The sequence below is a fragment of the Myotis brandtii genome, unplaced genomic scaffold, assembly GCF_000412655.1.
Source record: "Myotis brandtii unplaced genomic scaffold, ASM41265v1 scaffold49, whole genome shotgun sequence".
NCBI classification, from domain to species: Eukaryota; Metazoa; Chordata; class Mammalia; order Chiroptera; family Vespertilionidae; genus Myotis; species Myotis brandtii.
The window spans coordinates 6,114,331-6,125,727 of record NW_005368707.1 but is presented as its reverse complement, the minus strand read 5'-3'; the positions used below and the strand labels follow the sequence as shown (position 1 = coordinate 6,125,727).

General features: G+C 42.2%; 1 pseudogene; it reads left to right on the top strand.

Moving 5' to 3' along the window:
- LOC102244071 overlaps positions 1-954 on the top strand; it is a 15,448-nt pseudogene extending 14,494 nt beyond the window's left edge.
- Positions 955-11,397: the final 10,443 nt, after the last annotated feature.

Here is an 11,397-nt window from a genome sequence, read left to right as displayed (position 1 = left end):
GTAAATCACCACCTGCTGTTCATAAAACTAAATCAGAAGAAAATATCAAGGAAGAGAAAACAGATATTAGGAGGGCAGGAAAACACAGAACAGAGAAACCATCACGTGAGGAAAGTGATCTAGAAACTGACAGCGAAGGGGTGCTTGGACCAGACACCACGCCCCTCAAGAAATGGGAGATGAAAATGTAGAGATAACCAAGGAGATGACGGATCAAACGAATGATTTAAAAGTGGCTGCCACTTATGCCCTAAATGACAGTGGCCTACAGAAAGCCATGGACTTGTTCACAGATGCCAAAGAGCTGAATCCTCACTTGCCCATTCTGTATGCCAAGAGAGCCAGTCTTCACCAAATTACAGAAGCCAAATGCCGCCATCAGAGACTGTGGCAGATTCAGCTCAGCCTGACAAGTGGTGAGGGAAAGCACACAGACTTCTGGGCCATGCAAAGAAGCAGCCCGCGGCCTTGCCCTTGCATGTAAACTGGAATATGATGAAGGTGCTGGTGCATTGCTGAAGGAAGTTCAACCAAGGACCCAGAAAACTACAGAACATCCAAGAAAGTATGAGCGGAAATGTGAAGAGTGAGTGATCCAAGAAAGAATGGAAAGGGTTAAGAAGGCTCCAGAAGAACCTGAGAGAGTCCAGAGGGAAGAAGAAGCCTGAAGACAATCAGAAGCTCAATGTGTCTCTTCCAGGCGGCTTCCCTGCGGCATGCCTGACTGGGAGGAGGCATGCCTGAATGGCAGGGATACCTGAGCTCAATTGAATTCTTAGGGATCCAGAGGTTCTTGCAGCCATGCAGGATCCAGAAGTCATGGTGGACTTCCAGGATGTGGCCCAGAACCCTGCAAAAATGCCAAATTATCAGAGGCACCCAAAAGTTATGAATCTCATCAGCAAATTGTCAGCCAAATTTGGAGGTCAAGCACAGTGCCTCTCTGACAAATAAAGCCCCCACTGAAGAAAAAGCAACTTAGATCACCCTGTGGATGAAATTCATTCAGATGATGTTTTCCTACTAGGAATTACAGACTTTAAACACTTTTAAACCTTAAAAATATTTTAAAACAAATGAAAATAAAAGGGTGTGTTAATCCCTACGTTTTCCTTTACTAAAAAAAAAAGAAAACAATTTCACTAGTTGTGTAATATTTCATTTTCTTGGTATAATGTTATTAATGATTGCTGTCTGTTGAGCATTTAAGTTGCCTCCAATTTTTCAGTATTATAAATAATGCTGCAGTGAACATCCCAGTCTTTATAGATTGGTCTGCACCTCTACAGTTACTTCGTGATATGACATTATTAGAGCAAAGGGTATGAGTATTTTTAGGACTCTTGATAAATATATTGACAGTTTTTTTAAAGGATTTTGTCAATTTACCCATTCATCAGGAGTACAAGAAAGGGCTTGTTTTCCTGCATCAGGTGTACCTTAGAGTTAACTATTATTTTTTAATCTTTACTCATTTGATAATAAAAAATGGACTCACAGAATCACATCTAAATAATCATTTTTGTCACTTGTGTTTGAATATTTTACATGTATTTTTATTAATGTATATTCCTATGAATTATCTTTTGTTCATTTTTATTGTTACAAAGCATTTGTCATTTTACATTTTAAAATCTCTTAATATATTTGATTGCTGGTTGTTATGTTTTAATTTTGCTTGATATTTTGACCAAAAAATGTTTTACATTTTATATAATTAAATCTACTGATATTTCCCTTTTTAATTTCTTCCACTGATTTAAAAAAATTACAGTATTCTTTTCTACTCTGAGATCCCTTATGTTTTGTTTTGGATTTTTTTTTATGGTTTCATTTTTACATTTCTCTGTTAATCCACCTGGAGTTAATTTTGACATGCCTTTACCTTCCATGGTGAAAGTAAATATAATCTGAGACTTCTCCCAGGTAGTCCATTTTCCCACCATCATTCATTAAATAATTCATTAAATAAATTCATCCCTTTAGCAATGATTTGTAAAGTTCCTTTGTCATATACTCTTGTTTGTGTCCTGGAATCAGCTTCCTGGCTAGCTTCTCTGTGTTTTACTATTTATACCTTAATTGCTGTAAATTTGCAATTTATGAGAACTTTCGTGGTTTCAGAGATATTGTGTGCATGTGCTTTCATAAATAATTCTATTTGAAAATAAAGACAATTCATTTCTCTTGTTTCCTTTTCCCTAGTTATTACTCATGTAAAAGACAGCTTGTCATGTAAAAGACAAACATTCTGAGAAAGATGTCTGGATTAAAACTGAGAAAGGATCCTGTGATTCTGTGCCTCGTCTTTGGTGAAAATAAAATTAAAAAGTAAAAGTGCCAAAACCGGTTTGGCTCAGTGGATAGAGCGTCAGCCTGCGGACTGAAAGGTCCCAGGTTCGATTCCGGTCAAGGGCATGTACCTGGGTTGCAGGCACATCCCCAGTGGGGAGTGTGCAGGAGGCAGCTGATCGATGTTTCTCTCTCATCGATGTTTCTAACTCTCTATCTCTCTCCCTTCCTCTCTGTAAAAAATCAATAAAAATATATTTAAAAAATAAAAATAAAAATAAAAAGTAAAAGTGTGGTCTGGTTATTACAGTGGAACAGTCATTGCATTGGAAAAAAATGAAAACAACATGGCAGTGAAATCTTAAAATAAGCTTGCTTTAATTTAGTTTTTAAATTGGAAATGTGTGTTAACCTCAAGGAAACCTGCATCCCAAACAAAGCATTAGAGGTAGAAAGTTAGGATATTTGGAGCTTTACTTTCTTAAACGAAAACCTTTGGGGATAAGCAGTGAATGTAGAGGTGGAGGTGAATGCACTTATTTTACTCTTTAGAAATGATGCATGAATCGCTGGCTATATATTGAACTTTGTCCACTAGGACTCAAAGTCCTCTCTAAAGTGACACTGCAATGGTAGCTGCCTACCACCTTCACAGCGCCCTCAGTGTAGGATCAACTATCAAGGATCTAGTTCTTCATCTGATACCATTATAATAACCTGGTTATTACTTACCTGGAAAGCAACAAAGGGAAGCTATAATATAGACACATGCCCAGTAAGGTGTAGGTGTCGTGAGAAGGAGCTTACCTGTCAGTCACACCTGGAAACACGTCAGTGACCAGAATAGGCATGACCACTGCAACAAAGGGCTCTCTCTCTCTCTCTCTCTCTCTCTCTCTCTCTCTCTCTCTCTCGCTGTTTGTGCCTGACTCCTGGCTTGCGTGGCTTGCACACTCTGCATTTGCCCACGTGACCCACAGCCATGTGGACTCCACACAATAAACTAATGAACTTTTAACTATCCTGATGCCACATTGGACGCAACCCCACCATGGAAATTCTGGACACTGGCCCTGCTTTGGGCTCTGCTAAGGGCCCAGCTGCATATTTTCCAGGACTGATTTAAAGATAATGGGACTTTGCAAACCGAAGGATGTAACTCTATGAAAATAAAACCTTTTACCACATCCCATCCTTCTATGGGGCCTCTGGAAATTCTTATTCTAGTGTTACCCCAAGAACCCCACTCCCATTAGTGATGCAGAATTGCAATCCATCCAATCCTCCAGCACCACATCTATGTATAACATACTGAAACCACCTTGACTTGTAGCCTTTGCTATCATCACAAGTCACATTACAGCTGAGTCCAACCAGCCTACTTGATCAGAACATGGTGCCTATGAGGCCCTGCTCATTCATTCTCCTACAATCCTTGTACCCCCCTCAACTAGCCTTAGGAAATGAGTGCCCTGGTTCACAAGCAATCTCTGAGCAAGCTGTGAGTCAGTGCAACCCATCGCCATCGCTAGGAAGCAATCAAGGTGGCCCTCCTCTTAGATGAGATAGTCAGCCTGACTCAGCTGCTCAGTTTTGAGCTCTTGCGGGACAAGGTCTGTGCTTTATTTATTACAGTACTATCCATGGGTGGCATCTGACCGTCAGTCAATATTTACATGCTTCTTGAATGAATGAATGAATGAATGAACCGATTGCGACATTCACAAGATAGTCAGTTACCAGGGGACTGAGCTAAACAGTAGGCAGTGTCGGTTATATTCATGGTCTTAGCAATTTGGACATTTTTACATGGCCTAACTATGTATGTGATTCCTTTCATCTAGCTATGTATTTTGAAAAGCCCCAAAAGAATGTCAAAAAACTATGTGTGGTGAGCAGTATCACATCCTCGTCTTCTTGGAGCTGGGAGGCAGCCTCACAGGTTTTCTGTAGGCGAGTAAATAGGATGAGGGGGAGGGAGAGGCCTGTGCATGGGAGCAGGTACACAGATGTCGCCATTGGAAACAAACACTGGTCCGGGAAGACAGACCCATGAGGCACCTGGTTTTCTTTGGGTTGTGTTTTCAAGGAAATAGATGTCACTGAGGAATGTATAAAAATGAGGAAATTGGTTACATCTAACCTCCTTTCCAGCCCTCAAATTGTATGAATTCAAGACAGTTTGTCCCAAAATGGCCATGATTTTTAAAAATATTTTTAAAATGGCAGTCCTGAGTGGGGAACCAGCCCTCTTCCATGGTGATGAGTTGGTTTTCCTTCATTCACAGCGATTTCCTCACTGCTTTTTATACATGATAAGTGCATATAGGACTCCACTGCACACCAGACATCGACCATCACTAAAGTATTGCAGGTGCAGAAATGAAACATTTCAGAGGCCAGTCAAACCATTAATTACATCAGAAGGAAGGCTGTTCACACTGATTCCATCTTCATCCCAGAGTTGTTTAGAAAAGGATGACAACCTGGGCTAACAGAAGGCTGCCTAAAAAGGGAGTAATATTCCTGAGTAGAAGGAATGCATGGGGCCGCTCTAATAACCCGGGAATGAGACAGGTAGCTAATATTTATTATCGTCTGGAAAGAAATGCAGCTAAGGCATCAAACTCACCAAAACCAGTTTACCTTTAATAGCTCAGGTCCTTGTTTATGTTGTTCATTTGTCAGATCGTTAAAGACATGGTTTTACTCAGCAAACCCAGGAAAGCTTCGACTCAGTCACCGTGATCTCCAAATAAGGAGTGTCTGAGCTTAATGAAACTGCATTACAGATTGAAATTCATCTTTTTATGATTTGCCGTAAAACTTGGGCACAGAGCCAGCCCTGACTACCCACTCCTACAGCCTTCGTTTTGTTGGTTCTGAGGCTAATTTTTAACCTCAATCTGAGTTCTTGTCCTTGATTCTGGGTTCCTAGGCTGGATTCCGCCCGCCCACCCCCCATACCCTGAGCTGCTGTAACCTCGCAAAATGCACATTAATTTCAATATTAGCCTACGTAAAATAAGTAAATCCCATAAATAATGGATTCCAGAAGCAAATGGGAATTTTGTTTAAATCTCCTATTGTCTGGATTAGCCCACAGGCACCTGTTTGACTGTAGAGGACACACGGCAGCTTCAGGCAGGAGGGACTGGTGGTTAGAAAATCAGGCTTTGGTACTAAATAGAACTGGGTTTTAACCTCAGCTCTACTTGTGGTTTAACTCTCTGTGCTCTAGGGTCCTCATCTGTGAAATTGGTGAGAATGTATATAAAGACCTGGGCCCACTGCCCAGGACACAGACTCATGAAATTAGAGCTCTTCTAATCATCAGCAGTAAAGAATTCCTTGTAAGCAGGCATTAAGTGCTTCCCTTACATTAAGAAGAGACAGAAAAAATAAAATTGCTTTTCTGTTTCCCAGCTGCTACCATGTGAACAGAGCTTGGAAAATGCTTTTATGCTGGGGACAAGGAATAGTTAAAATATTAGATAACCCAAACATCCATTCTGTGAATCAGGCCTCCCACTTGGGAGTCAGCACTTGAAACAGCACAGCTCTCTCTCTCCAGAGAATTATGTGTAGGAAGCCACTGGAAACTAGGCCAGTCAGGTGGACTGAACAAAAGCATAAAGCCATTGCTGGAAGCCTGCCAGACCCACTGACTTAGAAGAATGACACCCAGGACATGTGGAAGATGATCATTTCAGCCACAGTTCTGTGAGGGTGGGAGTGACTTCACTACCTTACAACACAGCTCAGCCCCCAAGAGAGAACCAGGAGCCCCACTTCTCACCTCATTACCAGGAGCCCACCCAGACTTGACAAAGGAACGTCTACCCAAAAGTTCAAGGATAGGTTGGCTTTTGGACTCAAAATACATTTTCCTCAAAAAAGGTGTCACAAATAGCTGTTAGGTTTTTTTGTTTGTTTGTTTGTTTGTTTGTTTTTTCTGATCAGATCCACCAAAGACTCCGTAGTTAATGGTGTCACCAAAGAATAGCCCTGAGTTTGAACCCTGAAGCCAGTGGCTTGCTTTCTTAGTTTCAGAAGCTGGGCAGCAAAATAAAGCTTCCCATGCCTCAGTTTTCTTGTATGTACGGTGGAAATAATAACACTTTTATCTCATCTCATAGTTGCAAGAGTTGAGTTAATTCATATAAAGCATTTAGATAGTGCCTGGCACATGGTAGGTGCTCAGTAAACATTAGTTGTCATTACTTTTATCATGAAGGCTATGAGGTCACAGAGCAGGTCCCCCAGGAAGACTATAGCAAGGAATTCTGGCCTCCAGGAGAGTGAGTAATTAAACAGAAACCCTGTGGCAAAGAGGAAAAACTGGGGGAACCAGCCTCCCAATGCAGCTGTTCATTGAGCACTTCCTATGTTCCAGGCACAGTGCTAGAAGCTTACTCACCTCTTACTCTTCCCAACAAAGCTCTAGGGCAGTGGTTCTCAACCTTCTGGGCCTTTAAATACAGTTCCTCATGTTGTGACCCAACCATAAAATTATTTTCGTTGCTACTTCATAACTGTAATGTTGCTACTGTTATGAATCGTAATGTAAATATCTGATATGCAGGATGGTCTTAGGCGACCCCTGTGAAAGGGTCGTTCGACTGTCAAAGGGGTCGCGACCCACAGGTTGAGAACCGCTGCTCTAGGGGAAGTATTATTGCAATCACTATCACCTCTAGTTTGTTCATGAGGAAACTGGAACCAAGAAAGGCAAAGGAACTCATTTATCACCACTGGTCTCATTCACTTTTCTACCAATACGTCTCTTCAATGGCCTTTCAGGTCTGTGCCCAGAAAATATAAGTTGCCTTATAACGTTTCTCAGTAACTTTCATGTCAAGAAAAACACCAACAGCCTTCATACCACAGAAGAAAAAGGTTGAAAAGATGAGCCCCAATTACAATCCTTCTCTCACTCTCCAAGAAACAATTATTTTCTAGAGCATTTAGGCAACGCCTCCTGGGGAGGGGGCCTATTTTGCTCCCTTCTCACTAGAACATTTTCTGCACACTGCCACTCTCTCTCATTCATTCCTAGATCCATTTCTAGTACCAAAAGCAGTGGAAATTATGCCAAGAGCACAGGTAGGGTAACCACTGTGGTGTCAGATGGGAAACTGGCACTGATATTTCTACTGTTTGTGAAAATTGAGTCTGCTTCTACTTATGAAGACAATTCAGAAAGTAAGAAACTTTCATTGCACAGGAGCCTTCCGGGGAATAGTCATCAATTACTGCTATGCTAAGAGACAAGAATAAACCTGGTAAATGCTTAACCACTTGGAGGAGAGAGAAAGGGGTACCTGTGGGTGTTCACCATGATTTTTTACCAATCAGGGCTGGAAAGTTCAGCCAGGAAAAGTTGAATGGGGTTGGGGTGGACAAACGGGCAAGACCACGTGAGTGTGAAGGGAAAGCCCCATCGCCTGTAGGGAAAGTACAGGACCAGCCTCGCCTGATCAAAAAAGAGAGAAGACAAAGTCCGAGGAGCAGCAGAGCCGTTGGGGACTAAAACGCATGAATAGCTGGTTAGAATCCAAAAAATGAAGAAAGTAAAAATCCTAGGTTTTTGGTGTCCCACCGCACATCTGGTTTACCTAAGTTAGCAAACATGTATTGAACACCTACCAAGCTCTCAGCACTTGGGGTATTTGCAAGAGTTTATTGTCTGCAAACATGTGATCCACTGAAATAGCATCCCTCTGGGACAGAGACAGAGTCTTCCTCACTGGGCAGAACAGCTCACCTTAGTTAAAGTCAAGCTCTGCTTAGAGACAGAGCGGTCCTCTCCCGTCAAAGTTTCTCAGAAGTCAAATAGTTTGCAGTGGAGGTGGAAGTCTCAAAACGACGATTCTGAGGGAGTTCAAATGCTGACAAATGGATATATTATTTTGTTCCTCATGGATATATTATTACTCTTCTCGTGGTTTAATTTGCCTTTTAATAGTTTCCAGTTTTGTGCATTGCCATGGCTGCACCGAAAACATCTTTAAATCCTTGAGGATCAAATTAAAGTCAAGAAACTTTTTCCTATTTAACATAAGAACATTTGTCAGGGAAGTGCCCTGGCACTCAGTCAGAATTCCCCCTCATAAACTGGAGAATTTTCTCAAGGCAGATTCCCATATGTTGGACAATGAAATCTCTACCTCTTGCAGGCTGTTTTGTTTGTTTGTTTTTTAATTTAATAAGACATTCTCACTCTTCGATGCACTTTATAAAAACTACAGCTAGTTTTGCAAGCATAAGTGCACCAAAAGTCATATGTATAATACTAACAAAAGTTTCTTTTTTCTTTTTCAGTAAAAAGAGCAGATCATATATGTACCCCACTCATTTAGGATCATTTCTATTGGTAAAATATTCTATATTAATAGTAATATAATTAGTGGAGAAAAACCTTTTATTAAAGAAAATCTGTATTTAAATATTTGACATCTGAAGATTACTCTATCAAATCTCCTCACAGCATTACCAGCTGGCATTTGGGTAGGGAGGGGGCAAAAAAAGTGTAATCTCTGCCCTCGAGGATCTGAATTCTGTACATGGAACCCAGACTATTTGTCCCTGCCGCCTGCTGCTTACCCCGCAGACAGAGTAGAACCACCTTTGGGAGGTTCTGGTTGACACACATTTCAGCTCCAGCACCAGAATGGCCTGGAAACCAGCTGCTTCTTGCCAAGGACCCCGTGTAGCTAGGCTAGTTCACAGGTGAGATGCCCATCCACTACATCTACAACCCTTGCCTTCCGCCTTGGGACAGCGGAGAGCTGGCAGCATGCACTGTATGTCTTGGCATCTGGGACCAAAAAGAGCCACTTCCTCTGTGCTGGCCCTTACTCTGGGAAAATGGCTGGGGGCTTCAGAATTACAGAAACTATCCTCCAGTCCTTAGGACCCCAACCATATTATAAGCGAGTTGTATTTAGTAAACCACATGCCTCATAAGATCCTTGAGAACAGCTGAGCATAATGGATGAGTAAGGTCAAGCAAGTAATCAGAATTCAAGTGGAGTTTCAGATGTGGGTCCCTTCCATCAGTGCAATTCTTCTTAGTTTTATCAGCACAACTCTGAAGCATTTGTGACCACCAAGCCACCACCTGCTCTAGGTTGTTGAGAGCATAGTGTTCAAATCCTACCGCCACCACAGCTTCTGTACTTTAGACAAATTATTAACTAAGTACTGTTCCTTTCCGAACTTCACACTCGAGGCCAGGACCCATCTCCACTGGTTTTTGTCGGGACCACATGAGATGATTTAGGTAGAAGGGCTTGTAAGACCTCAAACATGATATAAACTGTTTGTTATCATAATATAGTTATTATTACCTATGGCTCAAGTCTCACTAGACACCCGGCGTTTTCAGTTTTGTATGAAGGGAAGGGCCCGTTCTCCTGCTCACTGGTGAAATCCAGAAACATTACATAAAGCTGCTCTTGTTCCCAGTTAATGGTCCCAGCCTCACATCGATGGCACTGTCACAGGTTTGTGGTGTGTTTTGTTTTGTTTTGTTTTTGGCAGAACTTCTAAGTCCAAAGTGCAATTCAGCATAAACAAAGGCCTGGCTCTGAACCAATGTACTAATCAATGAATTAACTCTTTCCCTCTCCATTAACCTTGGGCTTAAATCAGTGACTTAGCATTGGAGGAATCAAGAACTCAAGCTACGTGAGAGTCTTAAGGACTAACGAGAAAAGCAAGCAGCCCTCCGTCTCCTGAAAAAGGAGGGGCCAAAATGACAGTGCCCTCACTGCTATCCGGACACCTTAGTTTTGTCCAGTCTTCCAGCAGGTTCTGCAGATCAAAATAATAAGTAAAAAGGGGGACAGACGGAGAAAAGACAAATGACAGCAAGCGAGCTCTTGCTATGAGTTATATGCCGGATCTATTACAATACTCTTATGCACTTTCCAGATATTTATGCTCCCTTTTCCCTTCCTTCCTCCCTTACCTTTCTCAGACTTTTTTAAAATTGTGGTATAAAAAATAAAACACATAAAATGTATCATCTTAATCATTTTAAGTGTCCAGTTCAGTAGTGTTTTAAATAGTCACATTGTTGTTCAGATCTTACAAAACTGAAACTCTGTACCCATTAAACCATTCCCCACTTCCCTCCCTTTTACAGACTTTTATTTCTCTATTATTTCCTTCCAACTATTGTGTCCTTCACAGTGTCTCCCACCAGTAGACCATTCCAGCCTTTTTTAGATACTATATTTTGGCCTCACCATAACTGCCTTATAATTCTAGAATCACCTCTGTTTGGCTTAAAAAAAAACACACACACAAGTGTAAACAACAACAACAACAAAAGACAAAGGGAAAAACACACAAGTGTTTCTTTCAGGGGGAAGCTTCCTCCTTCGGGGCAGCAGGCGTCGGTGTTGGCAGGTGAAGCTGAGCCGCCAGAGAGGACAGAGCCTTTGTTGGCATCAGTGGAGCCAGGTCTGGAGCACAGCCCTTTGATTGCTGACATCTAATAGGCATGATTCAAAAAGCAACGGTCCTGTGGTCAAATTGTCTGAGAAACCTTGGATGACTCCAAGTTGGAAAGGACTCTAGTGCGTGACAGCTCAGAGCTTTGCCCGTGCCAGTGCGGTGAGCAGCGTTTCACAGAGCACCGCAGACTCCGGTGTCACCTGGCTGGGGGTCTACAGAGGCGCTCAGCACCACGGGAGAGTGAGGAGCCCACAGGCCTCAGGGGCTGGGGGGATTGGCGGCTCCGTTCTCCTAGTGCAAGGTAGGGTCGCCCTTTCTCCTGGAACAGCCGCCTACCCAGGAAGCTGTGCTTGACAGGAAAAGCCACAGAGACCAGTCCCTCTGGGAACAGGGAATGTAGAAGTTAGACTTGTCCATTTGTAGACATTTGCCCCATCGTTTCCCTTTTCAGAGAAAGAGTGGCCAAAACAAAGTACTAGGTATAGAGTAGGTGCCTATAAGTGCTGTTTGTCTTAGTTAGTTCGGGATGCCATAGCAAAATGCCACTGACCAGGAGGCTTAAACAGACATTTCTCTCTCACAGCTCTAGTGGCTGGAAGTCCAAAATCAAGGTGTGCACCACTTAGGTTCCTGCCGGAG